Below are 21,836 nucleotides of genomic sequence, written 5' to 3'. Positions count from 1 at the left end.
ATAGGTCCCCATGTTGTCAGAGTTCATCCGTGGTCCTTTTGCGCCCCCTGGTGTCAAAAGGGATTCTTAGATTGTTAGCCTGCATTGGGTCACAATGGTTCCTTGCTTCTCTTAACCCCTGTGGTGTCACAATGCATCCCATGCCCTTTTAGGCCACATGATGTCACAATGAATTATTTGATTCTTGGCCTCCATGGTGGCATAATAGATCCTTGCTTCTATTGGTCCCTGTGCTGTAACAATTCCTCCCTGGCCCTTTTAGGCCCATTGGTGTCACAAGGGATCATTAGATTGTTAGCCTGCATTGGGTCACAATGGTTCCTTGCTTCTCTTAACCCCTGTGGTGTCACAATGCATCCCATGCCCTTTTAGGCCACTTGATGTCACAATGAATCTTTTGATTCTTGGCCTCCATGGTGTCATAATGGTTCCTTGTTTCTATTGGGCCCCAAGCTGTCACAATTCATCCCTGGCCCTTTTACGCCCCCTGGTGTCAAATGGGATCCTGGGATTATTAGCCTCCATTGGGTCACAATGGATCCTTGCTTCTCTTAACCCCTGTGCTGTCACAATGCATCCCATGCCCTTTTAGGCCACTTGGTCTTACAATGAACCATTTGATTCTTGGCCTTCATGGTGTCATAATGGTTCCTTGCTTCCATAGGTCCCCATGTTGTCAGAGTCGATCTGTGGTCCTTTTGCGCCCCCTGGTGTCAAAAGGGATTCTTAGATTGTTAGCCTGCATTGGGTCACAATGGATCCTTGCTTCTCTTAACCCCTGTGCAGTCACAATGCATCCCATGCCCTTTTAGGTCACATGGTGTCACAATGAATTATTTGATTCTTGGCCTCCATGGTGGCATAATAGATCCTTGCTTCTATTGGTCCCTGTGCTGTAACAATTCCTCCCTGACCCTTTTAGGCCCATTGGTGTGACAAGGGATCATTAGATTGTTAGCCTGCATTGGGTCACAATGGTTCCTTGCTTCTCTTAACCCCTGTGCTGTCACAATGCATCCCATGCCCTTTTTGGCCACTTGATGTCACAATGAATCATTTGATTCTTGGCCTCCATGGTGGCATAATTGTACCAGGTTTTACTTGGGCCCCATGCTTTCACAATTCCTCCCTGGCACTTTTAGGCCCATTGGTGTCACAAGGGATCATAAGATTGTTAGCCTGCATTGGGTCACAATGGTTCCTTGCTTCTCTTAACCCCTGTGGTGTCACAATGCATCCCATGCCCTTTTAGGCCACTTGATGTCACAATGAATCATTTGATTCTTGGCCTCCATGGTGTCATAATGGTTCCTTGTTTCTATTGGGCCCCATGCTGTCACAATTCATCCCTGGCCCTTTTACGCCCCCTGGTGTCAAATGGGATCCTGGGATTATTAGCCTCCATTGGGTCACAATGGATCCTTGCTTCTCTTAACCCCTGTGGTGTCACAATGCATCCCATGCCCTTTTAGGCCACTTGATGTCACAATGAATCATTTGATTCTTGGCCTCCATGGTGGCATATTTGTACCAGGGTTTACTTGGGCCCCATGCTTTCACAATTCATCCCTGCCCCTTTTAGGCCCATTGGTGTCACAAGGGATCATTAGATTGTTAGCCTGCATTGGGTCACAATGGTTCCTTGCTTCTCTTAACCCCTGTGCTGTCACAATGCATCCCATGCCCTTTTAGGCCACATGATGTCACAATGAATTATTTGATTCTTGGCCTCCATGGTGGCATAATAGATCCTTGATTCTATTGGTCCCCAAGCTGTCACAATTCATCCCTGGCCCTTTTACGCCCCCTGGTGTCAAATGGGATCCTGGGATTATTAGCCTCCATTGGGTCACAATGGATCCTTGCTTCTCTAAACCCCTGTGGTGGCACAATGCATCCCATGCCCTTTTAGGCCACTTGATGTCACAATGAATCATTTGATTCTTGGCCTCCACGGAGGCATAATAGATCCTTGCTTCTATTGGTCCCCGTGCTGTAACAATCCATCCCTGGCCCTTTCTATACCCCCTGGTGCCACAAGGGATCATTAGATTGCTAGCCTGCATTGGGTCACAATGGTTCCTTGCTTCTCTTAACCTCTGTGGTGTCACAATGCATTCCAAGCCCTTTTAGGCCACTTGGTATTACAATGAACCATTTGATTCTTGGCCTCCATGGTGTCATAATGGTTCCTTGTTTCTATTAGGCCCCATGCTGTCACAATTCATCCCTGGCCCTTTTATGCCCCCTGGTGTCATATGGGATCCTGGGATTATTAGCCTCCATTGGGTCACAATGGATCCTTGCTTCTCTTAACCCCTGTGGTGTCACAATGCATCCCATGCCCTTTTAGGCCACTTGATGTCACAATGAATCATTTGATTCTTGGCCTCCATGGTGGCATAATTGTACCAGGTTTTACTTGGGCCCCATGCTTTCACAATTCATCCCTGCCCCTTTTAGGCCCATTGGTGTCACAAGGGATCATTAGATTGTTAGCCTGCATTGGGTCACAATGGTTCCTTGCTTCTCTTAACCTCTGTGGTGTCACAATGCATCCCATGCACTTTTAGGCCACTTGATGTCACAATGAATCATTTGATTCTTGGCCTCCATGGTGGCGTAATTGTACCAGGTTTTAATTGGGCCCCATGCTTTCACAATTCATCCCTGCCCCTTTTAGGCCCATTGTTGTCAAAAGGGATTATTATATTGTTAGCCTCCATTGGGTCATAATGGATCCTTGCTTCTCTTAACCCCTGTGCTGTCACAATGCATCCCATGCCCTTTTAGGCCACATGATGTCACAATGAATTATTTGATTCTTGGCCTCCATGGTGGCATAATAGATCCTTGCTTCTATTGGTCCCTGTGCTGTAACAATTCCTCCCTGGCCCTTTTAGGCCCATTGGTGTCACAAGGGATCATTAGATTGTTAGCCTGCATTGGGTCACAATGGTTCCTTGCTTCTCTTAACCCCTGTGGTGTCACAATGCATCCCATGCCCTTTTAGGCCACTTGATGTCACAATGAATCTTTTGATTCTTGGCCTCCATGGTGTCATGATGGTTCCTGGTTTCTATTGGGCCCCATGCTGTCACAATTCATCCCTGGCCCTTTTACGCCCCCTGGTGTCAAATCGGATCCTGGGATTATTAGCCTCCATTGGGTCACAATGGATCCTTGCTTCTCTTAACCCCTGTGGTGGCACAATGCATCCCATGCCCTTTTAGGCCACTTGATGTCACAATGAATCATTTGATTCTTGGCCTCTTCTGTGGCATAATAGATCGCTGCTTCTATTGGTCCCCGTGCTGTAACAATCCATCCCTGGCCCTTTTTATACCGCCTGGTGCCACAAGGGATCATTAGATTGTTAGCCTGCATTGGGTCACAATGGTTCCTTGCTTCTCTTAACCGCTGTGGTGTCACAATGCATTCCAAGACCTTTTAGGCCACTTGGTCTTACAATGAACCATTTGATTCTTGGTCTTCATGGTGTCATAATGGTTCCTTGCTTCCATAGGTCCCCATGTTGTCAGAGTCGATCCGTGGTCCTTTTTCGCCCCCTGGTGTCAAAAGGGATTCTTAGATTGTTAGCCTGCATTGGGTCACAATGGTTCCTTGCTTCTCTTAACCCCTGTGCTGTCACAATGCATCCCATGCCCTTTTATGCCACATGATGTCACAATGAATTATTTGATTCTTGGCCTCCATGGTGGCATAATTGTACCAGGTTTTACTTGGGCCCCATGCTTTCACAATTCATCCCTGCCCCTTTTAGGCCCATTGTTGTCAAAAGGGATTATTAGATTGTTAGCCTCCATTGGGTCATAATGGATCCTTGCTTCTCTTAACCCCTGTGCTGTCACAATGCATCCCATGCCCTTTTAGGCCAAATGATGTCACAATGAATTATTTGATTCTTGGCCTCCATGGTGGCATAATAGATCCTTGCTTCTATTGGTCCCTGTGCTGTAACAATTCCTCCCTGCCCCTTTTAGGCCCATTGGTGTCACAAGGGATCATTAGATTGTTAGCCTGCATTGGGTCACAATGGTTCCTTGCTTCTCTTAACCCCTGTGGTGTCACAATGCATCCCATGCCCTTTTAGGCCACTTGATGTCACAATGAATCTTTTGATTCTTGGCCTCCATGGTGTCATAATGGTTCCTTGTTTCTATTGGGCCCCATGCTGTCACAATTCATCCCTGGCCCTTTTACGCCCCCTGGTGTCAAATGGGATCCTGGGATTATTAGCCTCCATTGGGTCACAATGGATCCTTGCTTCTCTTAACCCCTGTGCTGTCACAATGCATCCCATGCCCTTTTAGGCCACTTGATGTCACAATGAATCATTTGATTCTTGGCCTCCACGGTGGCATAATAGATCCTTGCTTCTATTGGTCCCCGTGCTGTAACAATCCATCCCTGGCCCTTTTTATACCCCCTGGTGCCACAAGGGATCATTAGATGGTTAGCCTGCATTGGGTCACAATGGTTCCTTGCTTCTCTTAACCCCTGTGGTGTCACAATGCATCCCATGCCCTTTTAGGCCACTTGATGTCACAATGAATCATTTGATTCTTGGCCTCTACGGTGGCATAATAGATCGCTGCTTCTATTGGTCCCCGTGCTGTAACAATCCATCCCTGGCCCTTTTTATACCCCCTGGTGCCACAAGGGATCATTAGATTGTTAGCCTGCATTGGGTCACAATGGTTCCTTGCTTCTCTTAACCGCTGTGGTGTCACAATGCATTCCAAGACCTTTTAGGCCACTTGGTCTTACAATGAACCATTTGATTCTTGGCCTTCATGGTGTCATAATGGTTCCTTGCTTCCATAGGTCCCCATGTTGTCAGAGTCGATCCGTGGTCCTTTTGCGCCCCCTGGTGTCAAAAGGGATTCTTAGATTGTTAGCCTGCATTGGGTCACAATGGTTCCTTGCTTCTCTTAACCCCTGTGCTGTCACAATGCATCCCATGCCCTTTTAGGCCACTTGATGTCACAATGAATCATTTGATTCTTGGCCTCCATGGTGGCATAATTGCACCAGGTTTTACTTGGGCCCCATGCTTTCACAATTCATCCCTGCCCCTTTTAGGCCCATTGGTGTCACAAGGGATCATTAGATTGTTAGCCTGCATTGGGTCACAATGGTTCCTTGCTTCTCTTAACCTCTGTGGTCTCACAATGCATCCCATGCCCTTTTAGGCCACTTGATGTCACAATGAATCTTTTGATTCTTGGCCTCCATGGTGTCATAATGGTTCCTTGTTTCTATTGGGCCCCATGCTGTCACAATTCATCCCTGGCCCTTTTACGCCCCCTGGTGTCAAATGGGATCCTGGGATTATTAGCCTCCATTGGGTCACAATGGATCCTTGCTTCTCTTAACCCCTGTGCTGTCACAATGCATCCCATGCCCTTTTAGGCCACTTGATGTCACAATGAATCATTTGATTCTTGGCCTCTACGGTGGCATAATAGATCCTTGCTTCTATTGGTCCCCATGCTGTAACAATCCATCCCTGGCCCTTTTTATATCCCCTGGTGCCACAAGGGATCATGAGATTGTTAGCCTCCATTGGGTCACAATGCTTCCTTGCTTCTCTTAACCTCTGTGGTGCCACAATGCATTCCAAGCCCTTTTAGGCCACTTGGTCTTACAATGAACCATTTGATTCTTGGCCTTCATGGTGTCATAATGGTTCCTTGCTTCTATAGGTCCCCATGCTGTCAGAGTTCATCCCTGGCCCTTTTACGCCCTCTGGTGTCAAATGGGATCCTGGGATTATAAGCCTCCATTGGATCACAATGGATCCTTGCTTCTCTTAACCTCTGTGGTGTCACAATGCATCCCATGCCCTTTTAGGCCACATGATGTCACAATGAATTATTTGATTCTTGGCCTCCATGGTGGCATAATAGATCCTTGATTCTATTGGTCCCCGTGCTGCAATAATTCATCCCTGGCCTTTTTAGGCCCATTGATGTCACAAGGGATCATTAGATTGTTAGCCTGCATTGGGTCACAATGGTTCCTTGCTTCTCTTAACCTCTGTGGTGTCACAATGCATTCCAAGCCCTTTTAGGCCACTTGATGTCACAATGAATCATTTGATTCTTGGCCTCCATGGTGCCATAATTGTACCAGGTTTTAATTGGGCCCCATGCTGTCACAATTCATCCCTGGCCCTTTTACGCCCCCTGGTGTCAAATGGGATCCTGGGATTATTAGCCTCCATTGGATCACAATGGATCCTTGCTTCTCTTAACCCCTGTGGTGTCACAATGCATCCCATGCCCTTTTAGGCCACTTGATGTCACAATGAATCATTTGATTCTTGGCCTCCACGGTGGCATAATAGATCCTTGCTTCTATTGGTCCCCGTGCTGTAACAATCCATCCCTGGCCCTTTTTATACCCCCTGGTGCCACAAGGGACATGAGATTGTTAGCCTGCATTGGGTCACAATGGTTCCTTGTTTCTCTTAACCTCTGTGGTGTCACAATGCACTCCAAGCCCTTTTAGGCCACTTGATGTCACAATGAACCATTTGATTCTTGGCCTTCATGGTGTCATAATGGTTCCTTGCTTCTATAGGTCCCCATGCTGTCAGCGTTCATCCGTGGTCCTTTTGCGCCCCCTGGTGTCAAAAGGGATTCTTAGATTGTTAGCCTGCATTGGGTCACAATGGTTCCTTGCTTCTCTTAACCCCTGTGCTGTCACAATGCATCCCATGCCCTTTTAGGCCACTTGATGTCACAATGAATCATTTGATTCTTGGCCTCCATGGTGCCATAATTGTACCAGGTTTTAATTGGGCCCCATGCTTTCACAATACAATCCTGCCTCTTTTAGGCCCATTAGTGTCAAATGGGATCCTGGGATTATTAGCCTCTATTGGGTCACAATGGATCCTTGCTTCTCTTAACCTCTGTGGTGGCACAATGCATCCCATGCCCTTTTAGGCCACTTGATGTCACAATGAATCATTTGATTCTTGGCCTCCACTGTGGCATAATAGATCCTTGCTTCTATTGGTCCCCGTGCGGTAACAATCCATCCCTGGCTCTTTTTATACCCCCTGGTGCCACAAGGTATCATGAGATTGTTAGCCTGCATTGGGTCACAATGGTTCCTAGCTTCTCTTAACCTCTGTGGTGTCACAATGCATTCCAAGCCCTTTTAGGCCACTTGATGTCACAATGAACCATTTGATTCTTGGCCTTCATGGTGTCATAATGGTTCCTTGCTTCTATAGGTCCCCATGCTGTCAGCGTTCATCCGTGGTCCTTTTGCGCCCCCTGGTGTCAAATGGGATCCTGGGATTATTAGCCTGCATTGGGTCACAATGGTTCCTTGCTTCTCTTAACCTCTGTGGTGTCACAATGCATTCCAAGACCTTTTAGGCCACTTGATGTCACAATGAACCATTTGATTCTTGGCCTTCATGGTGTCATAATGGTTCCTTGCTTCTACAGGTCCCCATGCTGTCAGAGTTCATCCGTGGTCCTTTTTCGCCCCCTGGTGTCAAAAGTGATTATTAGATTGTTAGCCTGCATTGGGTCACAATGGATCCTTGCTTCTCTTAACCCCTGTGGTGTCACAATGCATCCCATGCCCTTTTAGGCCACTTGATGTCACAATGAATCATTTGATTCTTGGCCTCCACGGTGGCATAATAGATCCTTGCTTCTATTGGTCCCCGTGCTGTAATAATCCATCCCTGGCACTTTTTATACCCCCTGGTGCCACAAGGGATCATTAGATTGTTAGCCTGCATTGGGTCACAATGGATCCTTGCTTCTCTTAACCTCTGTGGTGTCACAATGCATTCCAAGCCATTTAAGGCCACTTGATGTCACAATGAATCATTTGATTCTTGGCCTCCATGGTGGCGTAATTGTACCAGGTTTTAATTGGGCCCCATGCTTTCACAATACAATCCTGCCCCTTTTAGGCCCATTAGTGTCAAAAGGGATCATTCGATTGTTAGCCTGCATTGGGTCACAATGGTTCCTTGTTTCTCTTAACCTCTGTGGTGTCACAATGCATCCCATGCCCTTTTAGGCCACTTGATGTCACAATGAATCATTTGATTCTTGGCCTCCATGGTGTCATAATGGTTCCTTGTTTCTATCGGGCCCCATGCTGTCACAATTCATCCCTGGCTCTTTTACGCCCCCTGGTGTCAAATGGGATCCTGGGATTATTAGCCTCTATTGGGTCACAATGGATCCTTGCTTCTCTTAACCCCTGTGCTGTCACAAGGCATCCCATGCCCTTTTAGGCCACTTGATGTCACAATGAATCATTTGATTCTTGGCCTCCACGGTGGCATAATAGATCCTTGATTCTATTGGTCCCCGTGCTGTAACAATCCATCCCTGGCCCTTTTTATACCCCCTGGTGCAACAAGGGATCATGAGATTGTTAGCCTCCATTGGGTCACAATGGTTCCTTGCTTCTCTTAACCTCTGTGGTGTCACAATGCATTCCAAGCCCTTTTAGGCCACTTGATGTCACAATGAACCATTTGATTCTTGGCCTTCATGGTGTCATAATGGTTCCTTGCTTCTATAGGTCCCCATGGTGTCAGAGTTCATCCGTGGTCCTTTTGCGCCCCCTGGTGTCAAAAGGGATTCTTAGATTGTTAGCCTGCATGGGGTCACAATGGTTCCTTGCTTCTCTTAACCCCTGTGGTGTCACAATGCATCCCATGCCCTTTTAGGCCACTTGATGTCACAATGAATCATTTGATTCTTGGCCTCCATGGTGTCATAATGGTTCCTTGTTTCTATTGGGCGCCATGCTGTCACAATTCATCCCTGGCCCTTTTACGCCCCCTGGTGTCAAATGGGATCCTGGGATTATTAGCCTCCATTGGATCACAATGGATCCTTGATTCTCTTAACCCCTGTGGTGTCACAATGCATCCCATGCACTTTTAGGCCACTTGATGTCACAATGAATCATTTGATTCTTGGCCTCCATGGTGGCGTAATTGTACCAGGTTTTAATTGGGCCCCATGCTTTCACAATACAATCCTGCCCCTTTTAGGCCCATTAGTGTCAAATGGGATCATTCAATTGTTAGCCTGCATTGGGTCACAATGGTTCCTTGTTTCTCTTAACCTCTGTGGTGTCACAATGCATCCCATGCCCTTTTAGGCCACTTGATGTCACAATGAATCATTTGATTCTTGGCCTCCATGGTGTCATAATGGTTCCTTGTTTCTATCGGGCCCCATGCTGTCACAATTCATCCCTGGCCCTTTTATGCCCCCTGGTGTCAAATGGGATCCTGGGATTATTAGCCTCCATTGGGTCACAATGGATCCTTGCTTCTCTTAACCCCTGTGCTGTCACAATGCATCCCATGCCCTTTTAGGCCACTTGATGTCACAATGAATCATTTGATTCTTGGCCTCCACTGTGGCATAATAGATCCTTGCTTCTATTGGTCCCCGTGCTGTAACAATCCATCCCTGGCCCTTTTTATACCCCCTGGTGCCACAAGGGATCATGAGATTGTTAGCCTCCATTGGGTCACAATGGTTCCTTGCTTCTCTTAACCTCTGTGCTGTCACAATGCATCCCATGCCATTTTAGGCCACTTGATGTCACAATGAATCATTTGATTCTTGGCCTCCACTGTGGCATAATAGATCCTTGCTTCTATTGGTCCCCGTGCTGTAACAATCCATCCCTGGCCCTTTTTATACCCCCTGGTGCCACAAGGGATCATGAGATTGTTAGCCTCCATTGGGTCACAATGGTTCCTTGCTTCTCTTAACCTCTGTGGTGTCACAATGCATTCCAAGCCCTTTTAGGCCACTTGGTCTTACAATGAACCATTTGATTCTTGGCCTTCATGGTGTCATAATGGTTCCTTGCTTCTATAGGTCCCCATGCTGTCAGAGTTCATCCGTGGTCCTTTTGCCCACCCTGGTGTCAAATGGGATCCTGGCATTATTAGCCTCCATTGGGTCACAATGGATCCTTGCTTCTCTTAACCCCTGTGGTGTCACAATGCATCCCATGCCCTTTTAGGCCACTTGATGTCACAATGAATCATTTGATTCTTGGCCTCCATGGTGCCATAATTGTACCAGGTTTTAATTGGGCCCCATGCTGTCACAATTCATCCCTGGCCCTTTTAGGCCCATTGGTGTCAAAAGGGATTCTTAGATTGTTAGCCTGCATTGGGTCACAATGGTTCCTTGCTTCTCTTAACCCCTGTGGTGTCACAATGCATCCCATGCCATTTTAAGCCACTTGATGTCACAATGAATCATTTGATTCTTGGCCTCCATGGTGTCATAATGGTTCCTTGTTTCTATTGGGCCCCATGCTGTCACAATTCACCCCTGGCCCTTTTACGCCCCCTGGTGTCAAATGGGATCCTGGGATTATTAGCCTCCATTGGATCACAATGGATCCTTGCTTCTCTTAACCCCTGTGCTGTCACAATGCATCCCATGCCCTTTTAGGCCACTTGATGTCACAATGAATCATTTGATTCTTGGCCTCCATGGTGCCATAATTGTACCAGGTTTTAATTGGGCCCCATGCTTTCACAATTAATCCCAGCCCCTTTTAGGCCCCCTGGTGTCAAAAGGGATAATTAGATTGTTAGCCTCCATTGGGTCACAATGGATCCTTGCTTCTCTTAACCCCTGTGCTGTCACAATGCATCCCATGCCCTTTTAGGCCACTTGATGTCACAATGAATCATTTGATTCTTGGCCTCCACTGTGGCATAATAGGTCCTTGCTTCTATTGGTCCCCGTGCTGTAACAATCCATCCCTGGCCCTTTTTATACCCCCTGGTGCCACAAGGTATCATGAGATTGTTAGCCTGCATTGGGTCACAATGGTTCCTTGTTTCTCTTAACCTCTGTGGTGTCACAATGCATTCCAAGCCCTTTTAGGCCACTTGATGTCACAATGAACCATTTGATTCTTGGCCTTCATGGTGTCATAATGGTTCCTTGCTTCTATAGGTCCCCATGCTGTCAGCGTTCATCCGTGGTCCTTTTGCGCCCCCTGGTGTCAAAAGTGATTATTAGATTGTTAGCCTGCATTGGGTCACAATGGATCCTTGCTTCTCTTAACCCCTGTGGTGTCACAATGCATCCCATGCCCTTTTAGGCCACTTGATGTCACAATGAATCATTTGATTCTTGGCCTCCACGGTGGCATAATAGATCCTTGCTTCTATTGGTCCCCGTGCTGTAACAATCCATCCCTGGCACTTTTTATACCCCCTGGTGCCACAAGGGATCATTGGATTGTTAGCCTGCATTGGGTCACAATGGATCCTTGCTTCTCTTAACCTCTGTGGTGTCACAATGCATTCCAAGCCATTTAAGGCCACTTGATGTCACAATGAATCATTTGATTCTTGGCCTCCATGGTGTCATAATGGTTCCTTGTTTCTATTGGGCCCCATGCTGTCACAATTCATCCCTGGCCCTTTTACGCCCCCTGGTGTCAAATGGGATCCTGGGATTATTAGCCTCCATTGGATCACAATGGATCCTTGCTTCTCTTAACCCCTGTGGTGTCACAAGGCATCCCATGCCCTTTTAGGCCGCTTGATGTCACAATGAATCATTTGATTCTTGGCCTCCATGGTGCCATAATTGTACCAGGTTTTAATTGGGCCCCATGCTTTCACAATTAATCCCAGCCCTTTTTAGGCCCCCTGGTGTCAAAAGGGATAATTAGATTGTTAGCCTCCATTGGGTCACAATGGATCCTTGCTTCTCTTAACCCCTGTGCTGTCACAATGCATCCCATGCCCTTTTAGGCCACTTGATGTCACAATGAATCATTTGATTCTTGGCCGCCATGGTGGCATAATTGTACCAGGTTTTAAATGGGCCCCATGCTTTCACAATACATCCCTGCCCTTTTTAGGCCCATTAGTGCCAAAAGGGATCATTAGATTGTTAGCCTGCATTGGGTCACAATGGTTCCTTGCTTCTCTTAACCCCTGTGGTGTCACAATGCATCCCATGCCCTTTTAGGCCACTTGATGTCACAATGAATCATTTGATTCTTGGCCTCCACGGTGGCATAATAGATCCTTGCTTCTATTGGTCCCCGTGCTGTAACAATCCATCCCTGGCCCTTTTTATACCCCCTGGTGCCACAAGGGATCATTAGATTGTTAGCCTGCATTGGGTCACAACGGTTCCTTGCTTCTCTTAACCTCTGTGGTGTCACAATGCATTCCAAGCCCTTTTAGGCCACTTGATGTCACAATGAATCATTTGATTCTTGGCCTCCATGGTGCCATAATTGTACCAGGTTTTAATTGGGCCCCATGCTGTCACAATTCATCCCTGGCCCTTTTACGCCCCCTGGTGTCAAATGGGATCCTGGGATTATTAGCCTCCTTTGGATCAAAATGGATCCTTGCTTCTCTTAACCCCTGTGGTGTCACAATGCATCCCATGCCCTTTTAGGCCACTTGATGTCACAATGAATCATTTGATTCTTGGCCTCCACGGTGGCATAATAGATGCTTGCTTCTATTGGTCCCCGTGCTGTAACAATCCATCCCTGGCCCTTTTTATAACCCCTGGTGCCACAAGGGATCATGAGATTGTTAGCCTGCATTGGGTCACAATTGATCCTTCTTTCTCTTTACCTCTGTGGTGTCACAATGCATTCCAAGCCCTTTTAGGCCACTTGATGTCACAATGAACCATTTGATTCTTGGCCTTCATGGTGTCATAATGGTTCCTTGCTTCTATAGGTCCCCATGCTGTCAGCGTTCATCCGTGGTCCTTTTGCGCCCCCTGGTGTCAAAAGGGATTCTTAAATTGTTAGCCTGCATTGGGTCACAATGGTTCCTTGCTTCTCTTAACCCCTGTGGTGTCACAATGCATCCCATGCCCTTTTAGGCCACTTGATGTCACGATGAATCATTTGATTCTTGGCCTCCATGGTGTCATAATGGTTCCTTGTTTCTATTGGGCCCCATGCTGTCTCAATTCATCCCTGGCCCTTTTACGCAGCCTGGTGTCAAAAGGGATCCTGGGATTATTCGCCTCCATGGGATCACAATGGATCCTTGCTTCTCTTAACCCCTGTGCTGTCACAATGCATCCCATGCCCTTTTAGGCCACTTGATGTCACAATGAATCATTTGATTCTTGGCCTCCATGGTGCCATAATTGTACCAGGTTTTAATTGGGCCCCATGCTTTCACAATTAATCCCAGCCCTTTTTAGGCCCCCTGGTGTCAAAAGGGATCATTAGATTGTTAGCCTGCATTGGGTCACAATGGTTCCTTGCTTCTCTTAACCCCTGTGGTGTCACAATGCATCCCATGCCCTTTTAGGCCACTTGATGTCACAATGAATCATTTGATTCTTGGCCGCCATGGTGGCATAATTGTACCAGGTTTTAAATGGGCCCCATGCTTTCACAATACATCCCTGCCCCTTTTAGGCCCATTAGTGCCAAAAGGGATCATTAGATTGTAGCCTGCATTGGGTCACAATGGTTCCTTGCTTCTCTTAACCCCTGTGGTGTCACAATGCATCCCATGCCCTTTTAGGCCACTTGATGTCACAATGAATCATTTGATTCTTGGCCTCCATGGTGGCGTTATGGTTCCTTGTTTCTATCGGGCCCCATGCTGTCACAATTCATCCCTGCCCCTTTTAGGCCCCCTGGTGTCAAATGGGATCCTGGGATTATTAGCCTCCTTTGGATCAAAATGGATCCTTGCTTCTCTTAACCTCTGTGGTGTCACAATGCATCCCATGCCCTTTTAGGCCACTTGATGTCACAATGAATCATTTGATTCTTGGCCTCCACTGTGGCATAATAGATCCTTGCTTCTATTGGTCCCCGTGCTGTAACAATCCATCCCTGGCCCTTTTTATACCCCCTGGTGCCACAAGGGATCATGAGATTGTTAGCCTGCATTGGGTCACAATGGTTCCTTGTTTCTCTTAACCTCTGTGGTGTCACAATGCATTCCAAGCCCTTTTAGGCCACTTGATGTCACAATGAACCATTTGATTCTTGGCCTTCATGGTGTCATAATGGTTCCTTGCTTCTATAGGTCCCCATGCTGTCAGCGTTCATCCGTGGTCCTTTTGCGCCCCCTGGTGTCAAAAGGGATTCTTAGATTGTTAGCCTGCATTGGGTCACAATGGTTCCTTGCTTCTCTTAACCCCTGTGGTGTCACAATGCATCCCATGCCATTTTAGGCCACTTGATGTCACGATGAATCATTTGATTCTTGGCCTCCATGGTGTCATAATGGTTCCTTGTTTCTATTGGGCCCCATGCTGTCACAATTCATCCCTGGCCCTTTTACGCCCCCTGGTGTCAAATGGGATCCTGGGATTATTAGCCTCCATTGGATCACAATGGATCCTTGCTTCTCTTAACCCCTGTGGTGTCACAATGCATCCCATGCCCTTTTAGGCCACTTGATGTCACAATGAATCATTTGATTCTTGGCCTCCATGGTGCCATATTTGTACCAGGTTTTAATTGGGCCCCATGCTTTCACAATTAATCCCAGCCCCTTTTAGGCCCCCTGGTGTCAAAAGGGATCATTAGATTGTTAGCCTCCATTGGGTCACAATGGATCCTTGCTTCTCTTAACCTCTGTGGTGTCACAATGCATCCCATGCCCTTTTAGGCCACTTGATGTCACAATGAATCATTTGATTCTTGGCCGCCATGGTGGCATAATTGTACCAGGTTTTAAATGGGCCCCATGCTTTCACAATACATCCCTGCCCCTTTTAGGCCCATTAGTGCCAAAAGGGATCATTAGATTGTTAGCCTGCATTGGGTCACAATGGTTCCTTGCTTCTCTTAACCCCTGTGGTGTCACAATGCATCCCATGCCCTTTTAGGCCACTTGATGTCACAATGAATCATTTGATTCTTGGCCTCCATGGTGGCGTAATGGTTCCTTGTTTCTATCGGGCCCCATGCTGTCACAATTCATCCCTGGCCCTTTTACGCCCCCTGGTGTCAAATGGGATCCTGGGATTATTAGCCTCCTTTGGATCAAAATGGATCCTTGCTTCTCTTAACCCCTGTGGTGTCACAATGCATCCCATGCCCTTTTAGGCCACTTGATGTCACAATGAATCATTTGATTCTTGGCCTCCACGGTGGCATAATAGATCCTTGCTTCTATTGGTCCCCGTGCTGTAACAATCCATCCCTGGCCCTTTTTATACCCCCTGGTGCCACAAGGGATCATGAGATTGTTAGCCTGCATTGGGTCACAATGGTTCCTTGTTTCTCTTAACCTCTGTGGTGTCACAATGCATTCCAAGCCCTTTTAGGCCACTTGATGTCACAATGAACCATTTGATTCTTGGCCTTCATGGTGTCATAATGGTTCCTTGCTTCTATAGGTCCCCATGCTGTCAGCGTTCATCCGTGGTCCTTTTGCGCCCCCTGGTGTCAAAAGGGATTCTTAGATTGTTAGCCTGCATTGGGTCACAATGGTTCCTTGCTTCTCTTAACCCCTGTGGTGTCACAATGCATCCCATGCCATTTTAGGCCACTTGATGTCACGATGAATCATTTGATTCTTGGCCTCCATGGTGTCATAATGGTTCCTTGTTTCTATTGGGCCCCATGCTGTCACAATTCATCCCTGGCCCTTTTACACCCCCTGGTGTCAAATGGGATCCTGGGATTATTAGCCTCCATTGGATCACAATGGATCCTTGCTTCTCTTAACCCCTGTGCTGTCACAATGCATCCCATGCCCTTTTAGGCCACTTGATGTCACAATGAATCATTTGATTCTTGGCCGCCATGGTGGCATAATTGTACCAGGTTTTAAATGGGCCCCATGCTTTCACAATACATCCCTGCCCCTTTTAGGCCCATTAGTGCCAAAAGGGATCATTAGATTGTTAGCCTGCATTGGGTCACAATGGTTCCTTGCTTCTCTTAACCTCTGTGGTGTCACAATGCATCCCATGCCCTTTTAGGCCACTTGATGTCACAATGAATCATTTGATTCTTGGCCTCCATGGTGGCGTAATGGTTCCTTGTTTCTATCGGGCCACATGCTGTCACAATTCATCCCTGGCCCTTTTACGCCCCCTGGTGTCAAATGGGATCCTGGGATTATTAGCCTCCTTTGGATCAAAATGGATCCTTGCTTCTCTTAACCCCTGTGGTGTCACAATGCATCCCATGCCCTTTTAGGCCACTTGATGTCACAATGAATCATTTGATTCTTGGCCTCCACTGTGGCATAATAGATCCTTGCTTCTATTGGTCCCCGTGCTGTAAGAATCCATCCCTGGCCCTTTTTATACCCCCTGGTGCCACAAGGGATCATGAGATTGTTAGCCTGCATTGGGTCACAATGGTTCCTTGCTTCTCTTAACCTCTGTGGTGTCACAATGCAATCCAAGCCCTTTTAGGCCACTTGATGTCACAATGAACCATTTGATTCTTGGCCTTCATGGTGTCATAATGGTTCCTTGCTTCTATAGGTCCCCATGCTGTCAGCGTTCATCCGTGGTCCTTTTGCGCCCCCTGGTGTCAAAAGGGATTCTTAGATTGTTAGCCTGCATTGGGTCACAATGGTTCCTTGCTTCTCTTAACCCCTGTGGTGTCACAATGCATCCCATGCCCTTTTAGGCCACTTGATGTCACAATGAATCATTTGATTCTTGGCCTCCATGGTGCCATAATTGTACCAGGTTTTAATTGGGCCCCATGCTTTCACAATTAATCCCTGCCCCTTTTAGGCCCCCTGGTGTCAAAAGGGATCTTTAGATTGTTAGCCTCCATTGGGTCACAGTGGATCCTTGCTTCTCTTAACCCCTGTGCTGTCACAATGCATCCCATGCCCTTTTAGGCCACTTGATGTCACAATGAATCATTTGATTCTTGGCCGCCATGGTGGCATAATTGTACCAGGTTTTAATTGGGCCCCATGCTTTCACAATACATCCCTGCCCCTTTTAGGCCCATTAGTGTCAAAAGGGATCATTAGATTGTTAGCCTGCATTGGGTCACAATGGTTCCTTGTTTCTCTTAACCTCTGTGGTGTCACAATGCATCCCATGCCCTTTTAGGCCACTTGATGTCACAATGAATCATTTGATTCTTGGCCTCCATGGTGTCATAATGGTTCCTTGTTTCTATCGGGCACCATGCTGTCACAATTCATCCCTGGCCCTTTTACGCCCCCTGGTGTCAAATGGGATCCTGGGATTATTAGCCTCCATTGGGTCACAATGGATCCTTGCTTCTCTTAACCCCTGTGGTGTCACAATGCATCCCATGCCCTTTTAGGCCACTTGATGTCACAATGAATCATTTGATTCTTGGCCTTCATGGTGTCATAATGGTTCCTTGCTTCTATAGGTCCCCATGCTGTCAGAGTTCATCCGTGGTCCTTTTGCGCCCCCTGGTGTCAAATGGGATCATGAGATTGTTAGCCTCCATTGGATCACAATGGATCCTTGCTTCTCTTAACCCCTGTGGTGTCACAATGCATCCCATGCCCTTTTAGGCCACTTGATGTCACAATGAATCATTTGATTCTTGGCCTCCATGGTGGCATAATAGATCCTTGATTCTATTGGTCTCCGTGCTGCAATAATTCATCCCTGGCCCTTTTAGGCCCATTGGTGTCACAAGGGATCATTAGATTGTTAGCCTGCATTGGGTCACAATGGTTCCTTGCTTCTCTTAACCTCTGTGGTGTCACAATGCATTCCAAGCCCTTTTAGGCCACTTGATGTCACAATGAATCATTTGATTCTTGGCCTCCATGGTGTCATAATGGTTCCTTGTTTCTATTCGGCCACATGCTGTCACAATTCATCCCTGGCCCTTTTACGCCCCCTGGTGTCAAATGGGATCCTGGGATTATTAGCCTCCATTGGATCACAATGGATCCTTGCTTCTCTTAACCCCTGTGGTGTCACAATGCATCCCATGCCCTTTTAGGCCACTTGATGTCACAATGAATCATTTGATTCTTGGCCTCCATGGTGGCGTAATTGTACCAGGTTTTAATTGGGCCCCATGCTTTCACAATACATCCCTGCTCATTTTAGGCCCATTAGTGTCAAAAGGGATCATTAGATTGTTAGCCTGCATTGGGTCACAATGGATCCTTGCTTCTCTTAACCCCTGTGGTGTCACAATGCATCCCATGCCCTTTTAGGCCACTTGATGTCACAATGAATCATTTGATTCTTGGCCTCCATGGTGCCATAATTGTACCAGGTTTTAATTGGGCCCCATGCTGTCACAATTAATCCCTGCCCCTTTTAGGCCCCCTGGTGTCAAAAGGGATCATTAGATTGTTAGCCTCCGTTGGGTCACAATGGATCCTTGCTTCTCTTAACCCCTGTGGTGTCACAATGCATCCCATGCCCTTTTAGGCCACTTGATGTCACAATGAATTATTTGATTCTTGGCCTCCATGGTGGCATAATAGATCCTTGATTCTATTGGTCCCCTTGCTGCAATAATTCATCCCTGGCCCTTTTAGGCCCATTGGTGTCACAAGGGATCATTAGATTGTTAGCCTGCATTGGGTCTCAATGGTTCCTTGCTTCTCTTAACCTCTGTGGTGTCACAATGCATTCCAAGCCCTTTTAGGCCACTTGATGTCACAATGAATCATTTGATTCTTGGCCTCCATGGTGTCATAATAGTTCCTTGTTTCCATTGGGCCACATGCTGTCACAATTCATCCTTTGCACTTTTACGCCCCCTGGTGTCAAATGGGATCCTGGGATTATTAGCCTCCATTGGATCACAATGGATCCTTGCTTCTCTTAACCCCTGTGGTGTCACAATGCATCCCATGCCCTTTTAGGCCACTTGATGTCACAATGAATCATTTGATTCTTGGCCTCCATGGTGCCATAATTGTACCAGGTTTTAATTGGGCCCCATGCTGTCACAATTAATCCCTGCCCCTTTTAGGCCCCCTGGTGTCAAAAGGGATCATTAGATTGTTAGCCTGCATTGGGTCACAATGGTTCCTTGTTTCTCTTAACCTCTGTGGTGTCACAATGCATCCCATGCCCTTTTAGGCCACTTGATGTCACAATGAATCATTTGATTCTTGGCCGCCATGGTGGCATAATAGATCCTTGCTTCTATTGGTCCCCGTGCTGTAACAATCCATCCCTGGCCCTTTTTATACCCCCTGGTCCCACAAGGGATCATGAGATTGTTATCCTGCATTGGGTCACAATGGTTCCTTGCTTCTCTTAACCTCTGTGGTGTCACAATGCATCCCATGCCCTTTTAAGCCACTTGATGTCACAATGAATCATTTGATTCTTGGCCGCCATGGTGGCATAATGGTTCCTTGCTTCTATTGGTCCCCGTGCTGTAACAATCCATCCCTGGCCCTTTTTATACCCCCTGGTGCCAGAAGGGATCATTAGATTGTTAGCCTGCATGGGGTCACAATGGTTCCTTGCTTCTCTTAACCCCTGTGGTGTCCCAATGCATTCCAGGCCCTTTTAGGCCACTTGATATCACAATGAATCATTTGATTCTTGGCCTCCAAGGTGGCATAATAGATCCTTGCTTCTATTGGGCCCCATGCTGTCAAAATTCATCCCTGGCCCTTTTACGACCCCTGGTGTCAAAAGGGATCCTGGGATTATTACCCTCCGTTGGGTCACAATGGATCCTTGCTTCTCTTAACCCCTGTGGTGTCACAATGCATCCCATGCCCTTTTAGGCCACTTGATGTCACAATGAATTATTTGATTCTTGGCCTCAGCGGTGGCATAATAGATCCTTGCTTCTATTGGTCCCCGTGCTGTAACACTCCATCCCTGGCCCTTTATATACGACCTGGTGCCACAATGGATCATTAGATTGTTAGCCTGCATTGGGTCACAATGATTCCTTGCTTCTCTTAACCTCTGTGGTGTCACAATGCATTCCAAGCCCTTTCAGGCTACTTGGTCTTACAATGAACCATTTGATTCTTGGCCTCCATTGTGGCATAATACATCCTTGCTTCTATTGGTCCCCGTGGGGTAACAATTCATCCCTGGCCCTTTTAGGCCCATTGGTGTTCACAAGGGATCATTAGATTGTTAGCCTCCATTGGGTCACAATGGTTCCTTCCTTCTCTTAACCTCTGTGCTGTCACAATTCATCCCATGCCCTTTTAGGCCACTTGATGTCACAATGAATCATTTGTTTCTTGGCCTCCATGGTGGCATAATTATAGCAGGTTTTAATTGGGCCCCATGCTTTCACAATTCATCCCTGCCCCTTTCAGGCCCATTGGTGTCACAATGGATCATTAGATTGTTAGCCTCCATTGGGTCACAATGGCTCCTTGCTTCTCTTAACCTCTGAGGTGTCACAATGAATCCCATGCCCTTTTAGGCCACTTGATGTCACAATGAATTATTTGATTCTTGGCCTCCACGGTGGCATAGTGGTTCCTTGCTTCTATTGGTCCCCGTGCTGTAACAATCCATCCCTGGCCCTTTTAGGCCCATTGGTGTCACAAGGGATCATTAGATTGTTAGCCTGCATTGGGTCACAATGGTTCCTTGCTTCTCTTAACCTCTGTGCTGTCACAATGCATCCCATGCCATTTTAGGCCACTTGATGTCAAAATGAAAAACTTGATTCTTGGCCTCCATGGTGTCATAATGGTTCCTTGTTTCTATTGGGCCCCATGCTGTCACAATTCATCACTGGCCCTTTTACGCCCCCTGGTGTCAAAAGAGATCCTGGGATTATTAGCCTCCATTAGGTCACAATGGATCCCTGCTTCTCTTAACCCCTCAGCTGGCACAATGCATCCCCTGCCCTTTTAGGCCACATGATGTCACAATGAATTATTTGATTCTTGGCGTCCACGGTGGCATAATGGTTCCTTGCTTCTATTGGTCCCCGTGTGGTAACAATTCATCCCTGGCCCTTTTAGGCACATTGGTGTCAAAAGGGATCATTAGATTGTTAGCCTCCATTGGGTCACAATGGATCCTTGCTTCTCTTAACCCCTGTGGTGTCACAATGCATCCCATGCCCTTTTAGGCCACTTGATGTCACAATGAATCATTTGATTCTTGGCCTCCATGGTGGCATAATAGATCCTTGCTTCTCTTGGTCCCCGTGCCGTAACAATTCATCCCTGCCACTTTTAGGCCCATTGGTGTCAAATGGGATCCTGGGATTGTTAGCCTCCATTGGGTCACAATGGTTCCTTGCTTCTCTTAACCTCTGTGGTCTCACAATGCATCCCATTACCCTTTTAGGCCACTTGATGTCACAATGAATCATTTGATTCTTGGCCTCCATGTTGGCATAATAGATCCTTGCTTCTATAGGTCCCCGTGCTGTAACAATCCATCCCTGGCCATTTTTATACCCCCTGGTGCCACAAGGGACCATTAGATCGTTAGCCTGCATGGGGTCACAATGGGTCCTTGCTTCTCTTAACCCCTGTGGTGTCACAATGCATCCCATGCCCTTTTAGGCCACTTGATGTCACAATGAATCATTTGATTCTTGGCCTCCATGGTGTCATAATGGTTCCTTGTATCTATTGGGCACCATGCTGTCACAATTCATCCCTGGACCTTTTTATACCCCCTGGTGTCACAAGGGATCATTAGATTGTTAGCCTGCATTGGGTCACAATGGATCCTTGCTTCTCTTAACCTCTGTGGTGTCACAATGCATCCCATGCCCTTTTAGGCCACTTGATGTCACAATGAATCATTTGATTCTTGGCTCCATGGTGGCATAATTGTACCAGGTTTTAATTATGCCTCATGCTTTCACAGTACATCCCTGGC

The sequence above is a fragment of the Cinclus cinclus genome, chromosome 10 (assembly GCF_963662255.1).
Source record: "Cinclus cinclus chromosome 10, bCinCin1.1, whole genome shotgun sequence".
NCBI classification, from domain to species: Eukaryota; Metazoa; Chordata; class Aves; order Passeriformes; family Cinclidae; genus Cinclus; species Cinclus cinclus.
This window is presented reverse-complemented; position numbering follows the sequence as displayed.